The following is a 23,583-nucleotide window of genomic DNA, read 5'->3' on the forward strand; positions in this document are numbered from 1 at the left end:
CCTAATTGAATCAAATAGGGCTAATATTGAAGAATCATTTCCTTTTGTAGAGATGAGAACATCATCTGCGAATAATTGAATTTTAGCTGTTATATCTTTTTCGAGCTCTAAACCCTCTATTTTAATATTATTCCTAATATCATTAGCCCACGGTATCATTATCATTGTAAACAACAATGGAGATAGTGGGCAACATTGCTTGGTACCTTTTATGATAGGAATTGTATTTGAAGTATATGTACCTAATTTGATATAAGCAAATGTACCATCATACAAGTGTTTTAGTAGATTAATAAAATTGTATGAAAAATTTAAACACTCCAATAAAGTGAACAAGTAATCCCAATTAATTGAGTCAAAAGTGGCATTTATGTCCAAACTAAATAAAGTTAGGTTCTCTTTTTTTTTTCTTTTGTGAGAAGTCAATAAGGGCTAATGTTTGTTTTATATTATCATGAGTGTTTCTATTGATTACAAAACCTGTCTGATCCTCATCAATTAATTGGGGTAAAATCTTTTTTAGTCTTTCAGTGAATATGTTCATAAACATCTTGTAGTCAGTATTTAATAAGGGGATAGGTCTGCAAGAGGAACAATATTTAGGGTCTTTGTTATGTTTTAAGATAGGTGAAATGAATGGATATTTCCATGAGGGAGGTATTATGAAGTTGTTTTGAGCTGTACTATATACTTTATGGAGTAATGAAATAGATGATTTGGGTATAACTTTGTATATTTCTGCTATGATACCATCATTTCCAGGTGCCTTATTTTGCTTGAGCTAATTGATTTGAGTTTGTATGTCGGCTAGGGTAATTTGTTTAGCAATAAGTTATATTTGTTGCTTATTAAGTTTATTATGAAGATTTTTATTAATAAAATGCTTAATGTTGTCTTTACTTTCTATATTACGAATATCTTGGTAAATTGCATGAAAGTGACTTCTAAATTCTTCTATTATATCTTGTATATTGTATACTTCTTTCTTTTTCTTCAGGGAATATATTTCTTTAATATGGTTATTTTTATTCATTCTTTTAGTTTTATTCTTGAGATTAGTTAAGTGTTTAGGGTTTAGTGAGTAAGCAAGGAATTTATATTTTTTTAGTAATATTTCTGATACACTCTCAGATATGATTTTTTAAACTGCTGTATACTGCAAGGATTCATAAGTTCATAGGTGTGTACTAGGCTAATGGCCCTGGAGCCTTTACAAGCCTAGTCCAAAGAAATTGACCAGGCACCGTGCCACCCAATGTTAGTTCACAGTACCACTATCCAGCGGGACAACTGGAATGATCTCTGGAGTGAACTTTCTGTTACCCATTCACTCTTGAAGAGGGCCAGTGAGATGCTATGCTTGCATGAATGGGAAGCTTATTCCAGAGTATGGGCAGTCTTTGGGAGATGAACCTGTCCCTCCAGCATGTTCTGTTAATTGTGGTAATTAGGTTGTGATCTCTGGAACATGTGGCGCAGGGGAATTGGGATTTCTTTAGGTGTAGCATTTCAAGTAGGGCTGGGTCGGACATGGGTTTGTAAGTCAACCAGAGATCACCTCTATGTAGATGAAAAGAGACTGAGAACAGCTGAAGTTTCTTGAGTCTGTCCATATAGGATATGTGTTTAAGGCCTAGGATCCTTTTGTGAGGTACTTTTGTGGCCTGTCCAGCTGTTGTAGGTGTCTGGTCAGGTACATGCCAAACAGGGCATTATATTCGATGACTGGTCTAATGAAAGATGAGTAGAGAGGGATGATGACTTCTTTCTTCCTAGATGTGAAACCTTTGGTTATAGGATGTGCCACGTAGAAGGACATTCTGACCACAGTGGCAATATGGTGGTCGAACGTGAGGTGGCTGTTGACCTGGGTGTCCAGATCTCTTATGGCCCCTTCAGTGTTCAATGGGCTCCAATCAATGTGGTAATTCATGGGAACTGCATTTTTTTCCAAAGGGGATGATAACACATTTTTTGGTGTTAAGCTTCAGGCCATAGTTCTGACACTAGTCACTTGATCTCAGAGAGGCCCTATTGTAGGATGTCTGCATCACTTGGGGAGTTGATAATGACTCCTAGCTTGCAGTCATCAGTGAACCTGGTCAGCCAAAGTCCTTCTGTGTTGGCCTGGCTTTTGCGAAGTAGATGCCAAACAGAAGAGGGCCCAGGACCGAGCCCTGTGCAACTCCACTCATGACTGGTCAACTGTCTAATTGGGAATCCGCAACTTTCACTCTGTGGGTCCTGTCTGAGAGACAATTTGCAACCCACCTAGTGATGTAAGGATTGCTGAGTTTATCAATGATACCTGAGTGTGGAATGGTATCAAAGGCCTTGGCCAGGTCAAGGTAGGCTGTATGCACTGCCTAACCCTCATCCACAGCCTTGATGACTGCCTCATAGAAGTCAACCAGGTTGACAAAGCCAAACTGTGTAGGGTCAAGAGTTTGGAGATTGCCTATATCTTTGTTAAGCAGGTCCATGATAATGTGCTCCATAGCTTTGCATACCAGCCTTGTCAGGCTAATGGGGTGATAGTTCCCAGGGTCTGTAGTTGCTCCCCCTTTATGGAGCAGGATGACTGTAGCAGTGCACCATTCATTAGGGACATAGCCTGAGGTAAGGCTGTGACTGAACAGGGCACACAGATGTGCTGCCAGTTTATTTTGTAGCTCATGTAGGATGCAGCCAGGGATATTGTCAGGTCCCATGGATGCTGTATTCTTGGCTTTGGACAATGCTGCTTTTTCCTGTGCTGAAGAAATGGTGGGTACCAGACTTTCTTCTGGTATTGTGATTGGGTCCTTGGGGGGAGAGAAAGTTAAAGTTGGCACTGAATATGTCATCCAGTATGTTGGCTATATCTGTTGGCTCAGTATAGGAGGTGCCATTCTGCAATAACTCAGAGCAAATCTGGGTATTGCCTTTCAGGTTTTTGATACAGCTATAGAAGGCTTTATGGTTGTTTTTGGTGTCAGTCGCAATTCTGCCTTCATAGCTGGCTTTAGAGGATTTGATAAGGGATCTCAGCTTTTTGGTTGAGACTGATAAGGGAGGTTTTCAGTCTTGTGACTTTGTTTTTTTCTGCAACAGTTTCTTCCTTCTGTTATAGAGTATATTGATGGCTGGGGAACCACCAGATTGGCTTCCTTTTTTTGGAAGCCTATTTGGTATGCATGGTCCATGCATTTGTGTAAGTGCTCGTACAGTGCATTGATGCATGATTCAGCAGTCATGCAGCTATTTTCCATTGGCATGGGTGCCAAGAAGTTAGCCACCTCTGTTTTAGGAGCCCAAAGTTGGCTTTAGAGAAGTTTTTCAGGGTGGTGACCTTAGCAGGGAGTGTAGGTGAGATGGAGATTTCCATGGTGATCAGTTTGCGGTCAGATTAAACCATGGAGGAATTGACTATAGGTGTGGAGCAATGGTCTCCCATGTTGGTGATAATCAGGTCGAGAATGAGCTGGTCCAGGGCATTGGAACTGATAAATCCAGAAATGTTTGGGCCTGTACATTGGTACTTGAATAGTTTTCCCAGTTGATGGAAGGGTAGTTGAAGTCACCCAGTATAAGAGTATTGCATTGGACCTTGATAGATTCCAGGATGCTTAGGAAGTTGGAGTGAGAGTCTAGGGACATGTTTGGGGCTCTGTATAAAGCTATGACTTGTATTGCCATCTTACGCACTGTTAGTTGTACCTGAAGTATCTCAGATGCATTATGCTGTGCTACCAGTCTAGAGGTGTGTGTATCTTTTAAGAATATGTTGACACCACCACCTTTGGGGCTTCCAGATGTATTCTGTGGCTGAAAGGTATGGAATGAGTTGTAGCCTGGGAACACAGGGGTGCTATCTGCCTCTCTAAACCAGGTCTCTTTTACAGCACAGATGAAGACATTCTCCATTTTGAGGAGAGCTTCGAGTGAGAGCATCTTGAGATTTAAACTTCTAGCATTGAGCAGCATGACCCTCAGATTGAATTTGTTTGTAGCTATTACAGTGGAATTTTGGTCTTTGGAACACTGCCTAAAAAGGCACTATAGGGGTGGCAAGAGCCTTAGCCAGTACCCAGAATCCCAGGGGTGACAGATGCAGGCCATCTCTGGCAAAGCATCGAGGTTTGTTGATCATGTCATCCCAGGCAGACAGATACTGGATCCCCTTAGATTGACACCATTAACTTAGCCAATTGTTGAAGTCAGTCATTTTCTGCTCATACTGTGGTATCATTCTGGGTGATGGTAGAATAATGCTCAGGGATAGGGTCATACCTGCCTGGGCCACATAATCCGAGAGTTCCATCACATCTCTTTTCATGTAGTCCAAGGAGGTACGTCTCAGGTCATTCACACCTACATGGACAATGACTGAGTCATATTTCTACTTGTTGTGGAGTGACCTAAGTACATGTGTTATGCAGTAGATCATTATAAATTTTAATATTGGAAGACCATCAGAGAGGTTTGGTTTTGAATTTCTCATTATGCTTGCATCTGATTGGGTCTGCCAGTTCTATACATTTTTCTAAGTAGGTACCGCTACCTGCTGTTAGCTGTGTGGCTAGCTGTTCTGGTGCTTGGTACTGTCCAATGATCTGGTACTGTCCAATGATCCAGCACCCCTCCTGAACTTTAAGCTGTGGAGTGAAAAGAAATGTTATGTTTCCTGATCAGGTCCGTTTTTTCCAGTCTATGCTCTTCAACTCTTAAGCTAAAGGGAAAAAAAGAAAACTTCTTCATTGTAGCAAGCTGTTTGGTACAGTTTATGCCACATACAGAGGACTAAAGCACTTCAGTTCAGAATGCAAATCCAATGCAGATGTTAATGAATGCAGGTATGCACTGAAGACCCAATAGTACCCCACAACAATGTGCACATCATGTGGCTGCTCCTTTTTCCTTACATTAGCTGTTGGTCTACCTGTTGTTACTGCATCAGGACTAATGCTACTCTAAGTGAATTTAGAAACTACATCATACAATCTCATAAAGTTCCTTTGTTAAATCCATGAATTCTGAAATGCTGGTTTCAAGATGCTTAGAGATTTAGAAGGTGAACCTCATATGTCTGTATCTAACTTAACCACAGAAGGAGATACCAGGGGGACAGTACATGAAGAGCTATATTTGCAAGGACCACAACAAGGATATAATGTCCTCTTGTCTGTTAGTTAACAATCTGATCTAGGGATTTTTTTAATTAAATCTAGAAACTTCTGGGCATATCATATATTGGAGGCACAGGTACTATATTTTATTGCTGAGGTAGTTAAAGTCTGTCAGTATAATAGAATTCTTTAAGGGGAGTTCATTGAGAACATTCAGGAGCCTTACATGGTTAATAAGAAGCTTAGAAGAGGGTCCTGTAACAGGCTATAAACTGATATTTGACTTTGTTGAGTGTGTTTTGCAGTTCAATAAGTTACATTTGTGTATCTCTGAGAATCTACCTTAAGGCAATATGGTCACTAAAAAATATGGAGATGCTTCCACAGTTGCCATCAGGGCTGAAGGCATGGTACGCACAAAACCCAGGTACAAATGGAGTGTTATTTTTACATTTATACCAAGTTTCAGTAATTACATAAATGTGGAAGTGTTCCATATGCAAGAGAACCTCAAGGTTGGGCATTTTGTTGACTTCTTGCACTGAATAGAGTCCCCTTAATGCGATCCAGTTTGGGATTTGATATGTTAGTTACAGTGAGATGTCCATTAGTTCAACTCTCCCAAAAAGGCACTATTGGGGTAACAAGGGCTTTAGCATCTCATCCCATGCTGACATATATTGGATTCTCCTAGAATAACAGCAAGTATTAAGCCAATTAATGAAGTCAACCATCTTTTCTTTATACCTAGGCATCATTCTTAGACAGGGAAGACCTCCATTAAAGACTAGCATGTTGACTGCATTTGTAACATGCATGGAGAGTCCTGACATCTCTCTCTCTCTTTCTCTCTGCATGTCTCTCTGAGGTTTGCATCCCAAGTCATTCACTCTCACATGAACTACCACCATGTTTTAATCATATTTGTTCAAGTAAAAAGCCATTTAGGAATCCTGACTGTAGAGTCATCAATCACTGAAACATTTTTTATTTGTAGAGTGTTTTGGTGTATTAGATTTGAAGTGATTTGACTCTCAGTGACTGCTACTTGAATGGCTGTGAGTGATGGGGATGATGGATTTACACTGAGTTCTAATTTTCATTGATCTAGGATGATTTGACAAGGATTTTTTTTTTGCAACCTCAGTGTAAGACATCTTAATATGATGTAGAATGTGATGGTGTGTTTTGTCACAGTCCATGTTTTCTTGTAGATAAGCATCTATCAACATTTGCATTCCTTGCAGACAGAATTATCTGTCAGCATGTGGCTGTGAGTATGTTGACTGTGGAAAACAAGTGCTATGAGTCCAGCAACATACACCCCCCCAAAACAAGTAAATTAATGGTGGACCTGTCATGTCACAGGTATCAACAATACTGAAAAATGAAAATTGTTTTTTCAGTGTAGCTGACAGGAAGACACATATAACAATTGTAGGAATTCAATGCTATCAGTTCTAGAACAGGGATACATGCTGTTTACAGAGAATGGATGAATGAATGGTTGATCTCCATACTACTGAGACTATGTTGATTAAAAGAACTAAAGCTAATTATCTGATACCAATTAAATATGATAAAACTTAAACATTATGTACAGTCCAATAATCCTTACCATGAAGTTGAGAACATGCTGATGGTATGCACAGCAGCTCTCAAAAATGTGATTTGATCACAGGCTTAAGCTGAGGTGTAGTGCTTTAGTAATAGATGATGATTCTTTTTGCAAATCTATAATGAGATGTTATGTTGATGAGTTGCTCAGCTGAGAATGTCAACAGTTAAAAGTTGTGGACATGTAACAGTGACCACACAAGTGATTAGTGGTAGAATGCAGTCTCTCAAAACAGTAGGAAGGTAGCACTTTGAAATAAAATGGAGGCATGTGGCTCATAGCAAGCCACGGCACAGTATGGTGGTCTGCAACACTGCTTACATAGTAAGGATCTATCACCTGACAGTGCACCAACAAGAGCATGGGTCATCTGGCAACCACACACCCTCAAGGATCAGGAAGGTAACATGGCATTTTGTCTGGTAAACACAGCTGGCTGGAAATTTCAAAGGACATATTTTGCTCCTTCCACCAAAAGAAATGAAATCAGTAACTAACCCTACGAGACAGTGGCAGTCGATTAGGCTTTATATGGGATATCCATTCAGTGCAGTAGACCCACTTGAGTAAAGAATTAAAGCAGGCTATGCAGGAAGGGTAACAATACTTGTAGGACCTATTGCAATACAAAGGAAATGGCAAATATATCAAGTTGTAGGAATGATACTTCCATGCCTATAGACATATCATCAGGGCACACTAAAGATCTTTATACATATAAAGTATCCCAGAAGAGAACATGCCACACTTTGAGGATGAGGGTTTCATGAAAAATGAGGAAGAAGTACACAGGACAAAAACATAGTGATGCAGTCTGTGTGACATGCACAAAAATACAAGGCTGAGACCATAACCATTTACACATCTGCAGGAGCTCATCTTCTGAAATCAATCAGACATGATCATAGCCTGGACTTGAATATGAAGGTGAATCCATATGCTTTATACAGGCTGAGGTGAATGGGTGGGGCTGTGCATTACAGGGAAACAGCCAATGACTTTATGGCCATCTCTTAAGCCACTGAAATCCCCTTGTCACCTGTGCCAATTGAGATAGATGTTATGCATTCCAGCTCATCTTACCACTAGAAGAGCATTTCTGCTCCGGAATGTGAATCTGTTGCTTGGTCAAAGAATGACACATCACCTGTCTGTTCCTTGGGGAAGCATGGCTGATTGAGGATCTGTGCTGTTACCAGTGCACTGCCATATGAAAGGCCCTGGCTGTGTAAGACATGTAGACCAAAAGCAATCAATCTTAGTGTTGTGAAGTCCTTAATGGGAAGCAAAACTAAGTACGCTTACTGAAATATGAATGTGTCTTAAATGCATGATATGACTGAGACAGTGCCTGTATGTCGACAGCCCATGGATGCAGTACTAATACTGCAATGTATGTAACTATAGATGTAGGAATGATGGAGAACATGTCAAGTATCTAACTCCTGTATACTTTATTAATTTCCTATTGGTCATAGTGGCAGTGTGTGCTGCTTATGTATACTATGCAGGGGCACAGCTAGAAAGAATACAAACTATGTTACAGTGGCAATCCACTATTGTTGAACATGCCACTCCTAACACCAGGGATGCACCACCATGATATTCAGGCCTAGCCAGCCACCTCCATAGTATTTGTGGCTGTTTTTAGAAGTGTGTTTCCCTACATCTAGGAAACCTGTACACAATTCCTGCATATTTTCAGCCATCTTTGCTTTTCTGACATCATAACTATGTAGTCAGTGGTTCTGCAGTCAGCATGCAGAACTTAAACTTGGGAGAAGACATTTTCTTGCCATGCTAAAGCTGCAACTATCCATGATAAACTAGGTAAACATGCAGGATATCATGTGGAATGTAACCGCAAAGGCTACACAGCACCTGTCAAGCAAATATGTTCTATACTAGATAACAAGTAGCAGGAAGGATAGGCATTCTAGCCAGTGTCAGAGACTATGAGAGAAACATGTTACTCTTATCCATAACATGCTTCATCCACAAAGTTATTAAGCCAGATGGTAATACAATAATATTGTCAGGAATAACAGCACCCAGTAGCTTCCCTGACATCTATAATTTTCAGTTACTGACAGATGAGATATTGTCTGCTAAAGTCTCTGTGATACATGGGATAGTTTCTCTGCAAGTTCTTTTTTTTCATGTCAGCAAGACGCTAATCACAAGCTCTTAGACTGTTTTACATCCTGTTAATTGAGAGAAGGTATACATCATGATGCTTGATTGCCTAATGGATATGACCACAAGGATACATGTGCATATGCTTTCAGACTGTGTTGACTATTACTTCAGATAGACAGCTAAAAATGCCCTGAAGATCTCAGTTCCAGAAATGTGCAGTAATAACACCAGGTTTTGCCTTTCAAAATCAAGAAGTCAAGGTGGTTTTCTTCCTAGAAAAAAAAGCCTGACTATCTATCTATATATGTGTGATATATATATATACATCATCATCTTATTTTGGCTGTTCCCGTTAGGGGTCGCCACAGCGGATCATCTGTTTCCATTTCTTCCTGTCCTCTGCATCTTGCTCTGTCACACCAACCGCCTGCATGTCCTCTCTCACCACATCCATAAACCTTATCTTAGGCCTTCCTCTTTTCCTCTTACCTGGCAGCTCCATCCTTAGCATCTTTTTCTCAATGTACCCAGCAGCCCTCCTCAGCACATGTCCAAACCAATGCAATTGCGCCTCTCTTGCTTTGTCTCCAAACTGTCCAACCTGAGCTGACCCTCTAATATACTGATTCCTAATCCTGTCCATCCTCGTCACACCCAGTGCAAATCTTAACATCTTTAACACTGCCACATCCAGCTCTGACTCCTGCCTTTTTGTAAAACCGTCTCCAACCCATATAACATAGCTGGTCTCACTACACTCTTATAGACCTTCCCTTTCACTCTTACTGGTACCCGTCTGTCACAAATCACTCCTGACACTCTTCTCCACCCGTTCCACCCTGCCTGTACTCTCTTCTTCACCTCTCTTCCACACTCATCATTACTCTGAACTGTTGATCCCAAGTACTTAAACTCACTCACCTTCACCACCTCTACTCCTTGCATCCTCACCATTCCTCTATCCTCCCTCTCATTCACACACATATATTCTGTCTTAGTCCTGCTGATGTTCATTCCTCTTCTCTCTAGAGCATATCTCCAGCTCTCCAGGGTCTCCTCAACCTGGTCCCTACTCTCACTACAGATCACAATATCATCTGCAAACATCATAGTCCACGGGGCCTCCTGTCTGATCTCATCTGTCAACCTGTCCATCACCACTGCAAATAAGAAAGGGCTCAGAGCTGATTCTTGATGTAATCCCACCTCCACCTTAAATGTATCTGTCACTCCCACTGCAGTCCTCCCCACTGTCACACTACCCTCGTACATATCCTGTACCACTCTTACATACTTCTCTGCCACTCCCGACTTCCTCATACAATACCACAACTCCTCTGTAGGAACCCTGTCATATGCTTTCTCTAAGTCCACAAAGACACAATGCAACTCCTTCTGACCTTCTCTGTATTTCTCCAACAACACTCTCAGAGCAAACATTGCATCTATAGTGCTCTTTCCTGGCATGAAACCATACTGCTGATCACTAATCATCACCTCCCTTCTTAACCTAGCTTCCACAACTCTTTCCCATAACTTCAAGCTGTGACTGATCAATTTTATCCCTCTGTAGTTACTGCAGCTCTGCACATCACTCTTATTCCTAAAGATAGGTAACAAAACACTTTTTCTCCACTTCTCAGGCATCCTCTGACTTTCCAAAATTTCATTAAACAATCTAGTTAAAAATTCCACTGCCATTTCTCTTAAGCACCTCCATGCTTCCACTGGTATGTCATCTGGGCCAACAGCCTTTCCATTCTTCATCCTCTTCATAGCTGTCCTTACTTCCTCCTTGCTAATCTGTTTCACTTCATGATTCTCTATCCCCACATCATCTCACCTTCTCTCTCTCTCATTCTCTTCATTAATCAGCCCCTCAAAGTACTCTTTCCATCTACTCAACACACTCTCCTGACTTGTGAGTATGTTTCCCTCACTATCCTTTATCACCCTTACCTGCTGCACATCTTTCCCAGCTCTGTCCCTCTGTCTAGCCAATCGGTACAGGTCCTTTTCTCCCTCTTTAGTGTCCAGTCTCTCATACAACACTCCATATGCCTTATCCTTAGCCTTCGCCACCTCTGTCTCTGCCATGCTCCTCATCTCCTTATACTCCTGTCTCCTTTCTTCATCTCTTTGACAATCCCACTTCTTCTTCCTCTGCATACTCTCCTGTACTTCCTCATTCCACCACCAGGTCTCCTTGTCCTCCTTTCTCTGTCCAGATGTCACACCAAGCACCTTTCTAGCAGTCTCCCTTACTAGTTCTGCTGTAGTTACCCAGCTATTCGTTAACTCTTTACTGCCTCCCAGTGCCTGTCTTAACTCTTCCCTGAACTGGAGTTCACAATCACCCTTTTTTAACTTCCACCATTTAATCCTTGGCACTGCTTTCACACTCTTCCTCCTCTTCTTGATCATCAACGTCATCCTACAGACCACCATTCTATGCTGCTTAACTACACTTTCCCCTGTCACCACTTTACAGTTTCCAATTTCCTTCAGACTGGCCCTCCTACATAGGATATAATCCACCTGTGTGCATCTTCCTCCACTCTTGTATGTCTCCCTATGATCCTCCCTCTTCTTAAAATATGTATTCACCACAGCCATGTCCATCCTTTTCACAAAATCCACAATCATCTGACCTTCTGCATTCCTCTCCTTAACACCATACCTACCCATCACTTCCTCATCCCCTCTGTTCACTTCACCAACATGCCCATTGAAGTCCACTCCAATCACTAGTATCTCACCCTTGGGTACACTCACCACCACTTCATCCAACTCATTCCAAAATGTTTCCTTCTCATCCATTGCACACCCAACTTGTGGAGCATATGCACTAACAACATTCATTATTACACCATCAATTTCCAGCTTCATAAACATCACTCTATCAGACACTCTCTTCACCTCCAAAACACTCTTGGCATACTGTTCCTTTAGGATAACCTCTACCCCATTTCTCCTGCCATCCACACCATGATAGAACAATTTGAACCCACCACCTATACACCCGGCCTTACTTCCCTTCCATCTGGTCAACCTTCCTTCTCTCCATCATATCAGCTAGCTCTCTCCCTATACCAGTCATACTGCCAACATTCAAAGTTCCTACCCTCACTACTACACTCCTAACCTTCCTCTTCTCTTTCTGCCTTCGAGCATGCCTCCCCCCCCTCTTCTCCTTCGGCCAACAGTAGCCCAATTTCCGCCAGCACCCTGTTGGCTATCAGTACTGGTAGCAGTCATTGTTAACCCGGGCCTTGACCGATCTGGTATGGAAATATGAAATGTTGTCCGCATAAGTTATTTGGCAGAGGTTTTACACCGGATGCCCTTCCTGACGCAACCCTCCCCATTTATCCAGGCTTGGGACCGGCACAAAGAAATGCACTGGCTTGTGCATCCCCAGTGGCTGGGTTTTATATATATATATATATATATAAAGTGTGTGTATGTATGTATGTATGTATGTTTATGCACGTGTGTGCCTCTTAAGTTAAAGCAGCACTCTATGAACCATGCACAATTGAATATTTTAGCTTGACACTGAAATTATCAAAAGAAATGTATTTAAAGTGATTTTTAGGGGGCAAGCCCCATGCACCCCCTGCTAATTACATATACCAACTCTGAGATCCCACAACAGAGGTGAAAAGGAAAATTCCCACTCCCCAATTTACCATAACCTATAAAGTAATGTCAGTAGACTGGTATTAGAAGTGTTTCTCATCACTTATGTCAGAATTCATAATGTTTGATTAAGTAAATGTTCAGTCAGCTGACATGTTTCCACACACACACACACACACACACATATATATATATATATATATATATATATATATATATATATTTATATATATATTTATATATATATATATATATATATATATATATATATATATATATATATATCAAAAGAAAAAAGCACTCGTATAGCTACTGCTCACCCACAAACATCTTTAATAGCACAGCACACCCAGTAAAAAAATAATGCCAAACACAGTTCTCAGTGCGTTTTCATCCAAGACTATATATATATATATATATATATATATCTATATATCTATATATCTATATATATATATATATATATATATATATATATATATATATGGTCTATGTCAAATAAACAAATGCTTGAAATGTCGATCGTCATATGGTCGAGACCATATGAGGCATTTCAAGTGTTTGAAGGTTGACTTTAATGGTGCCGTACAGTGGAGAATGGGAGAATTTCCCTTTTCTGCACTGAAGTGCGGTCTTGGAGTTGGTATATTTAAGTAGGGGGTGTGGCGGGTACAGGGGGGCTTGCCCCCTGCTCACACTGTTAAGGTATGTTTTTCTTTTTTTTTTTTTTGTTATATATTCAAACTTTCAAATATTGACCATATGGTCTTGAACATATGGTATTCAACATTTTGGAAGTTCGAATATATAACATAGACCCTATATATATGGGTCCACTTCTAAATCTTGAAAGCTCATAATCTCAAAATTCAAAATACTTAGTCCAAAATCTCGAAAATTCAAAATACTGTAGTTCATAATATTGAAAAAACAGAGTACGCCAACACAACGATATTGCAGGACAACTACATAACAAAACATATTAATCTTCTCCAACTATAAGCATGAGGGCAATCCCCCCTGCATCCCCTATGTGGAGGGCTGCATTCCCACACCCACTGCTACTTAAGTAAACTCCAAGATCGTACTCCACAGAAGAAAATGGCAAACGTACCATTATGTGCTTCATGACTGCCTGTTGTAAACTTAGTCATGTTCACTTTTAATTTGCTATACAACATAACTCATCTTAGTGTAGTAAAGTGCGATCTCGGAGTTGATAATTTTAAGTAGTAGGGGGTGTGGGGGGCACCGCCCCCCACTTGGGGCCCCTGCTAATAGTTGGAATAAACTGATATGCTTTGTCTTTTTTTGTTTCTCTATGTACTTCTGGTGGAGTACAGTAAGTGTTACTATCCTGTAGTTTTTTTCGATGATATAAAATTCAGTATTTTGAACTTTCAAGATTTTGGACTCAGTATTTTGAATTTTGAGATTATGAGCTTTCAATATTTAGAAGTGGACCTATATATATATATATATATATATATATATATATATATATATATATATATGTTTGTGTGTGTATAATGAATATATTTTATATATCCATACAGAAAGAACTACGATAGGGAGTTCTAGGAAGGTTTTCACTTGTTATGCTACTTTCAGATTAGGTATTGTTAAGGCAGAAAGAAGGATTTCTGCACCCCATTGTCCAGATCTTTCAAGATGCTTCTTTTGTATCTCCCTTGACATAGAATATTATTGAACTGAATTATGGCAGTTTTCTATCCACACAAAACAGCACCGAAGTGAGTCAGTTATTTATACTTACTGAAGTTTGCTATCCACAGTAGTGAAATGACTTGAAAGGATCCTTTCAGTTCTAGTCCAAATGTTAGAATTTATACATAATAATAAAACAGTATATACATCCGATTATAGAAAGTACTTTTTAGTAATTGGAGTACTTCAGTTTCCTGATCAAGATTCTGCAACATCCACTGCCAGGAACTGGAGAATAGTAGATGAAATAGTCCTCTATTAATGTGATTAATGCGATGAGTCAGCTTCAATCCAAGACTGGAGTAGTATATTATATGAGATCTAGGCAAAAGTAAACAAGGAAGTGGACAGACCAGAGATCTCCACCATGAAGGGTAATGCCTTCACATCCAAAAAGAAGACCATGTCTAAGGAATGGCCTAATGCATGTGTGGCAGAGGTAAACCCAAAATCGTTCATAATGCAATTACATTATTTGGTAATAGTCATTGATATGGGTTTATTATTTATTTATTTATTTTTTTGATGGCTGCAAAAAAATCACTTATTTACTTTCTTTTACTACTGGTGCCTGAAAGTGCTTTTTGGGAAAAAATCAGTGCCTGCATCAGTGTATCTGAGAACTTTGTAGCAAGAATAAGAAAACAAAGCTGATATCCATGATTCACTGGTCAGATGCTAGCATCTGTTACAAAAGACAGCAAGATGGTAGTAAGGAAATGGTTTCCACAGTATTTCTTTTCTGATTACTTTAATGGAGCCTTTTAAAGAAGTTGTCATGGACTGAGCACATTTATCTGCATCCCCCAATGCCTCCACATGCCTTGCTGCATGTCCAGTATTTACATATACATACCACCTCTCTGTACTGCTCATCGCATTCCACATTTGTTTGTAGGTGATTATAAGGTTCTGACAATGAGTTCTTCATATGAGATGATGTCTCTATGCAAAAAAATGTTAGTGTTCATGGTTTTGTGCACAATCTATTGAAATCAAACTGTTAAATGACATTACAATATTCCCATGCTGCAGTCGTTGCTTGTTATATGAAAGTGATTTATGTTATTCCCCCTCTGATGACCACAATGTGTTTTCTTCCACAGTGCAAACTATAATTTAAAACTGTGGCCTGAAGTAGAACTATATGCCACCATATTCTTTATTTATTTATTTTATGTGTAAGTCCTTTATGTAACAAATGCCTTTTTGCCAGGAAGACTTTAGTGTACAGTTTGGATAAGAGACTTGTTTATGAATTTCTTTGTTTATTTTCTTATAAAACAAGAAAGGTAGGCTGCTGTGAAGTCCCAGTCAGCCACAGCTAGGACAGAAAAATCACAATAACAAACCTATAGATAGAAATGTCTTATATCCCTAATTCAAATCTGTTAAAAGTCAACAATAATATTAGATAAAAGTCTTGACAGATTACAAAACGCCATGCTAGTGTGACAGTATAAACAAATAGTTTGATGAAGACAGGTATACTATGAGTCAGCCTGCGGCTAGAAAACAGTTATAGAAGGATGCATCATACAGTTAAGGTAAAGCTTGTCTTCAAGATATTCCAATATAATTAGGAAGTGAATTCCAATCTATAGCTGCAATTTTTGGGAAAGCTCTTTCAGTTAAGGTAAATGAAAATGGAAGCATTTTCTAGTCAACAAATTAAAATACATACGTATGTAAAAAATAACATAACAAAGGCATACTGTGTTAAAAAGTGACCACCTGAACTACTGGTTATGTCTGGAAATTCACATAGACAAAACATGACTTTCTACTTTTCTTTTATTTTGTAATAGAATATTCAAGTTTGAATTTGGAGCCTATAATGGAGCTCTTTTATAGTCTTCTTGCCTCGTTTAAACCCTTTTTATTAATATTTATGTTGCATCTTCTGTGTGTGATATGCTTTTTCTTTTTATTTTAAACATTCTTTCTGTTCTGTTACTCATACTGTGGTTTTAGGTGTCTTTGTCTTCCAACATGCTTGGTGATCATTGTACATGCCAGGTTCTAGCACTACATCAGACATCTATGTCCATAGAACATAATTCATAAGTAATTCCAGTCCCTAGCATGTGTTCTGTTTAACTTATCTTTTGCAGTAGATTACTGGTATATATTAGGTGAAAGGGTGCAGTTTACCTAGAAAGCCTGACATTAAATTCTAGTACAATGTGATATGAGTTAAATGGTGGCTCTGTTTCATCTCCATCAGAGATAAGTCCAACTTTATCGATAAATAACTAAATCAAGTAAATCTGAGTCCCTAATAAACAAGGAGACCAAATGAATAAATTGGTTTAATGCCATTATAAAAAGAAATTCAGTCTCAAACTGCAAAATAGCTGAGTTTGGAAGCCAGTGTCCTTGGTGACAGTTAAAGTCTCCTAGTAGGATGATGGGCAATAATTAGTCATGCATGCTAGGTTATATAGAGAATCTGTGTGTGATTCACCATTCATTTGGAAGAATGATAGCAAATAAGTCTGATCGATGTGAGGGAGCTGCAGTCTGTAGCACCATAGTTTCGAACACTTGTATGTGTAGTAATCTCGCCATAATGTAATGCTAATACTCCACCTCTTCATTGGGATGTTTTAAGATACTCACTCTTTCTATATTCTGGCAAGACAATTTCTGTAGAGTACCATACCTCACTTATAACAAACATGTTGTATTTTCTAACGTTGCGCTCTTCCTTCTGTCTACTCAGACTTCTTACATTTGTATAGTAATTTTTGGATAATAGCAACATTTTGTGAGTGTCAAATATTTTTTGACAGCTTCGTTGTCTTTCCTTAAAAACAAATTTAATAGACCCACAGACTTTCTTCAATGAGATGTTATCATCTTTATGATGTAAGATGAATCTGTCACCTGTAAAAACTATGGTGTTGTACTATGACTCCTCTCAACATGCTAAAATTGTTCTTCCTCTGTCAAGACCAAATGAACATAACCCATAATAGAAAAATCTACACTTCACAAACTGATAGTTACTATCTCTTGACAAGAGTACATGATTTCACTAAAATTTATCTCAATCCTTTCATCCTTACGTGTCAAATTTACTCAACATTGCTTGTGGCATGTGTTCATAGGGACAGCCCCCATGTCATTAAATCTTTCATAAATGAGATCAGGTCACAAACATTTCAGCTACTTTGAAACTTATCTAAATGTGAATGAAATCTAATGATTTTTGTAATCCACTAAGACTAGAGGCTGTTTCCTCATGGTTAGTTGGATGACTAGCTGTAGTGCTATCCCTTATGAACTCTTTTAGATTCAATGCCCCCCCCCCCATCTTTTTTTTTATTCTGAGATTTCTGAGAACATAGAAGTCAAATACATTGGATCATCTGGGGAAGGAGATAGAATGACCACCAAGGGTTCTCCTTTTAAACTTTTTATTCTAATAGTATGAAAATACAGGTTTTTATTATCAGAATCACCACTCCTAGACATTTTGGCAAATGTCCCCTTATTAGTTCTATGCAAAACCTCCTATGGTGATCTGATAAGATTTAAAGATTCAAATTTAAATGTATTACTTATGCTTGCAGTTCATTAACTATCTGAGATATCGTGAGCATACATCATGTAAGGAACATGTATGAGTATGTTTAGATGATGAAACAATGACATTCTGTATTTGTTTGGCATCCAATTAATTTAAGGTAGGAGAATTGCTGACGGAAAATGTGTACATGTACTGTATGTTGTATTATGCAGTTTTTACTATGGTGTCAACACCACTTTTGGAAACAGTGTGATCTAAACGTGTATAATTAATTTTATAAGTAGTTAGGTTATCTTGAATGTGAAGTTCACCAATAATGCTTGTCTTCTTCTGCATAAAATGTCTGTGAGGATGACTCACTATTGTTATGGCAGGATGACAGTTTCTGTTGGTTAAGTGTTTGTTTCTTTCCTTACCTTACTCCAAGTTTTGTACCTTCTATATAACTGCACTGAGTAGTTTTAAATTTGGCTATAGCAGTTTTAAACATTGTCTTGACATTGCAGAATGTTCTGTATTTTATACGGGTAAAAAGAGCTCAAATGCTCAGACGAAGAGGAAATACAAAGTTGTTCAAATCAAAAAATAAGGGCATATCTATCTACCAGCCCATACAGGTAAGACAGCTTTATTTAATCAAATTACCCAAAGTTGGTATGCCCCTCATGTCTCCTCTTTGATACCTCAGTATGTACAAAGCTGTAGTATTTGTTTGGAATATAACATAAGCAAACATGCCAACAGCAAATCTGCATGTGTATCTCCACCCTGGGGACCTTTTGTTAATATACAGCTGGATTTCATCCAGATGCCGAAGACTAATAATTGACAATTTATTTTGGTGGTAGTGTGTATGTTCTCAGCATGGGTGAAAGCTTACCCATGTCACAAAGCTAATGCAGTTACAGTTATTAAAAAATTGTTACCTGATTATATACTAAAATTCAGTATACCCAGCATTGTTAACAGTGACCAGAAACTCATTTTAATAATAATCTGTTTAAAGAGTTAAGTAAAGCTTTTAATACTAAGTTGAGTCTTCACTGTCCCAACCATCCTCAGTCATCTAAATTAGTGAAAAGGGTAAACAGGACCCTTAAAAATAAAATTTCAAAGATTTAAGCTAAAACCCACTTAAAGTGGCCCAAAGCCCTTCCCTTAGCATTAATAAGTATGAGGGCCTCACTAAATGCCACCAGAAAATTGAGTCCATATGAGATATTAATGGGGAACCCACGGCCCTTCCAGCTACCCCTCCAGTGGGAAATGCCGATTTAACTTTGTCAGATGATGCTATAATTTCTTATTGTAAAAGACTCCTCAAAATTTTGCAGCAATATCATCGAACAGTAAGAGCAGCGTTACCAATGCCTCTTGACCAACCCTGTCACCAACTACAATCAGGTGATTGGGTTTACGTTAAAACTTTTCAAAGGAAAAACTGCCCGAGCCCAAGGTGGAAGGAGCCTTTCCAGGTCCTACTCATCACTGTAACTGCAGTTCGCTTTATTCCTGGAACTTAGTCTTCTAGCTTTATTTGCAGTTGTAGTAGAATTGTGAATTACCACAGGATCTGAGCATTTTTAGACATTATAATGCACTTCTAATCTGTTTCCATGAGTATAATTAATTTTAAAAGCTAGCTGTGTGTATTTTGAACTCAGTCTGTGACCTTAGGCTTGTAGTTTCATTCAAAACTGTGGGAGTATTGTGAACTACTGCAAAATCTCTTTAGTCACTTATTACTACATTTTCGATAAGCAGTGTTACTGGTAAATATCTGCATAGTCTGGTGCCTTAAACTGCAGCTTGGATTGTATTTGTGGCAGTATTATAATTTTAATGCAGACTTTATGCTTCTGTGTTTCTCCAGCTGTTTACATTCTAGTTTTCCTGCTTGAGCATCATATTCTTATCATTTGTTTAAGTTTACCTTCTCATGCCTATTTGTCACATTTCTACTGCTTGTGTTTGACTTGCTCATCCCCTACAGATACATTCAGTACCACTCTATCCCTTCAGTTTGTACACTAATTACAGTTTTACCTGACCTTCACTGTAAAGGCTAACATTTCTGAAAGTCTAAACTACCTGGGGTACTTGGCCAGTAGCTCAGAATCAATGGACTAAAAGAAATGTGACTTGCTACAAGTTCTGACGTCACGGAGCTCTGCTGATGGACTTTTTTGATTGCATCCCTCTCAAGCTAGTCTGTTATAACCAAGGCATAACTACACCTAACAAGGGACTTTTATTCAAGTCAGAACTGGGAGAAGTGTAGAAAGCCCTGAACTGTTAGAAATGAACTTTCAAAAAGGGAGGAAAATAAACTTTTATTTCATTTCCATTCTGCTTGAATACTTTCACTTGCTCTTATAGTGACTTTTGTGGTGGTACTGTTTTTCTTTGTATTTCTCTGCATTTTTCTGTATTTTAGCCAAAAAAAGTTATCTGTTTGCGTTCTGGAACATTAGTCTTGCTGTTTTATTTGTAATTGTGTGGGAATTGTGATCTAGCAGGATCTGAGTCTTATTGAGCCTTTAATTACTGCATTTTTCCATAAGCAGTATTGCTGGTAAATTTCAGTTTCTAGCCTTCCTGCACTCCCCCCCAGTCATTCCTTTCAATAAGATGGACCAGAAGTTCCCCCTACTTCTGTAGCCAGCCTGATTGAGATGCGTATCTTCAGACAGTGTACGAATTTTCTCATGCTGTTTGATGATCATCTATTACTCAAACAGCATAACACAGCGTAAGAGAGGTGCACATATATAACGTCAAAAATCTCACACAGTAAACTCAATCACCAAAATGGTCAGAAGTACATCACACACTAAATTTCACCAACAGCATTGCAATATACACAATCCATCATATGCTGAGCTTCCAAAACTTAACTTGCCAAACCTCAAATACATGCAAAACACAACAAAGGCAGAAAGCACACTCCTCATGTTAAGCTACCACATCATGTAGCACAAGGAGTGGCAAAGTCAAGAATGCTGAGCCTGTAAGGAGACATCTCCTCAGCCAAACATTCTAGTTAAGACATACAGATGTACCTTTTCCAGGATGAGCAGGGAAAAACTGATGGTTAGTTTCTTGTCTTTTGTCAGGATCCTGAACAACAAGTATCAGTATACCTCTGTTCTAGTGGATGTGGGTACCAATGACCTGAGAGGCACTACCCTGGACTATATAAAGATACATGATGAAGATCTAAAACTATGTGTGCCAGGCAGCTATGAGCCAAGAACTGAACAGCATTCTACCTTCTGCAAGGTTGTGACACAATGTGAGCAAAAATAATTTACTTCAATAAATGACTAAGGTTTTGGTGTCATTCAAAGGGAATCTGCTATTTGTCACCCAGGAGTTTATAATTATACCATGCTGCTTCACTAAGGATAGCCTGCATCTGTCCTTTCTTGGGTTTTTACTACTGGCTAAGGCATTGTCCATTCCAGTAGTACCATTTTTAGGCGATGTCAACTTGATAAACCTACCAACATAATAAAGCAAACAAAAGAAAATGCAAAGGTGTTTGTAAGCAATGCCGTGTGTCTAAATGAGAACACCACTATCTAAAAACCCTACTCACTCTAAAGTGAGTAAAATATAGCTTAAATTGGTGAGGAGCACTCCAGCTGTAAAACTTTCCAAATGTTTAGACCCAGAAGAGACTGACATCTATGTTGGTAACACAGCATGATGTGTTAGAGCTTCTTCAAATAACCATAACAAGGTACTATACCGTATATTAGCTAGCTATAGAACTCTCTTTATGACCCAAGAAGCCACAACACTTATCTGCAGGAACTGAAATTATTCAGTATTAAACCCAGTATCATTCTAAAGGTGATTACAACTATCCAACTTTAGACAGGGAAACCTACACCACCATTAGTGCATAAACAGAGAGATTCCTGGACTTTGTCAATAAAAATGCCCTGTACCAATTACTAGGGCAAACAACATCCTGGATCTTGTACTTACAAATATGGGGGCATCTTGCATATCCCTTGCATGTCGTTGTCACTTGTTAGGTTTAAACATGACACTGTCTCTTTTGAAAAAAAAAAAAAAAAAAAAAAAAACAATTGAATCCAGAGCCTTCCTCCACTGAAGGTACCTTTAAATTTTCCTCTAAGACAACCTGCCTTCTTCTTCCTTCTTCTAAGTGATACATTGTCAAGCTTTAAATCCCCATCAAACCCAGTTAAGTCCCCTGAATATGTGGAAATGTACACTTCCACATTATACCAACGTGTAAACTGCTAAATAAATGCAGAGGTGCCCTACAGGAATAGGCACAGGGCAAATCTCAGAAAGAAGTACCATCGGTAGAACTATAATATCAACACGCTTTACAATAAAAGGGGGAAGAAATGTGAGCAAGAGCAAGAAGAGTAATTCCCAGAATGACAGACCTCATCACTGAAATAAACCAGCACTTTAGGAGCTTAATAAAATCCATAAACGCCAAGGGTGAGTGTAAAATAGCTACTTAAGTCAATGACAATCATAAAGTCTTTTTAGTTATGGCTGCAGCACTCTTCCTTACCGGTCAGTACCAGGTCCAGTATGTTCAGCCTCTGATGAGCATGCACACTATCTGGTTAAGGTTATTTGTTAAAGTCTAGGAATCCCTGCACCTGTCTGTATGAGGCTGTGTATGTTTCCCAGTCTATAGAGGGGTAGTTAAATTATTGCATAAGTATGGTATTTGGTTTAATGGTGAGTGTTTCCAGTAAGTCTAAATACAAGCTATGGGCTTCTAGAGATATAGAGGGTGACCTATAGCTTGTTAGGATATGGGAAGGGACTTTGTCTATGCTGATTTGCATGTGAATACATTTCAGGGCATTGTCCTTTTTAACTACCACAGTGTTATGAATATTGTTAATACAGACTGAGGCTCCTCCACCTTTTGTATCTGTCTATGCAGTTGATGGTCTAAATGTGTGCAAGGCACTGAAGCCTAGCACTGCCAGAGTGGTTTCTCGGTAATGGTATAGATATCTATATTCTCAAGAGTGAGGAGAGCTTGTAGGGAATGGAGTTTCTTGTTTAGCCTCCTAGCAGTGAGCTGTAACACCATTAGGCTTCTTTAGGTTTTATTTGCAATGTTGGTAGGTTTGTCAACTGGGAATTGCCCCCAAAAAGGCTCTAAGTGGTAGATAAACATTTAGCCAGTATTTGGAAGCCTAGGGGAGACAGGTGCACACCATTCTTTGGAAAGCAATGTGGTTTAACCATGTCCTGCCATGCTAACAAAGATTGAATATCCTAGAAAGACACTAGAAACTCAGCCAGTTATTGAAGTCAGTCATGTTTTGTTCATATTATGGCATCATCCTTGGTGAAGGTGGACTGCTGATCAGTGCAAGGCACATATCTGTCTCAGACAGATACTAGGAGTGATCAACAATGTCTATCTTCACATAGTCCAGGAAAGTACATCTCATGTTATTAACCAGATGGACTATGGCAGATGCTTCTACTTGCTGTGCTGTGAATTAAGTGTGTGCGTACCTTAGCAGATCCTGGATCTAGATAGGCATCTAACCTTTATCTTCTCCTTGTTCAGTCTGGTGAGTGGGACATCTGTGTGTTGTGTAACAGAGTTCACTATGACAAGGGTAATGAGTTTCCTTGCCTTATGGGCTTTGCTGTTGGGACTCCACTGGGTGTAAGCATAAGTGTGGTGTTTGGTGTTGTTTTTTGTGAGTACTTTAGAGATTGCTTAGGCTAGATGTTATCATCTATAGGCTTAGGAGATCTTTGAAGTTTGGGACGATAGCTTTTTAGTG

Source organism: Protopterus annectens, chromosome 15.part0, assembly GCF_019279795.1.
Source record: "Protopterus annectens isolate FY-2018-M chromosome 15.part0, PAN1.0, whole genome shotgun sequence".
In the NCBI taxonomy this organism is placed as follows: Eukaryota; Metazoa; Chordata; order Ceratodontiformes; family Protopteridae; genus Protopterus; species Protopterus annectens.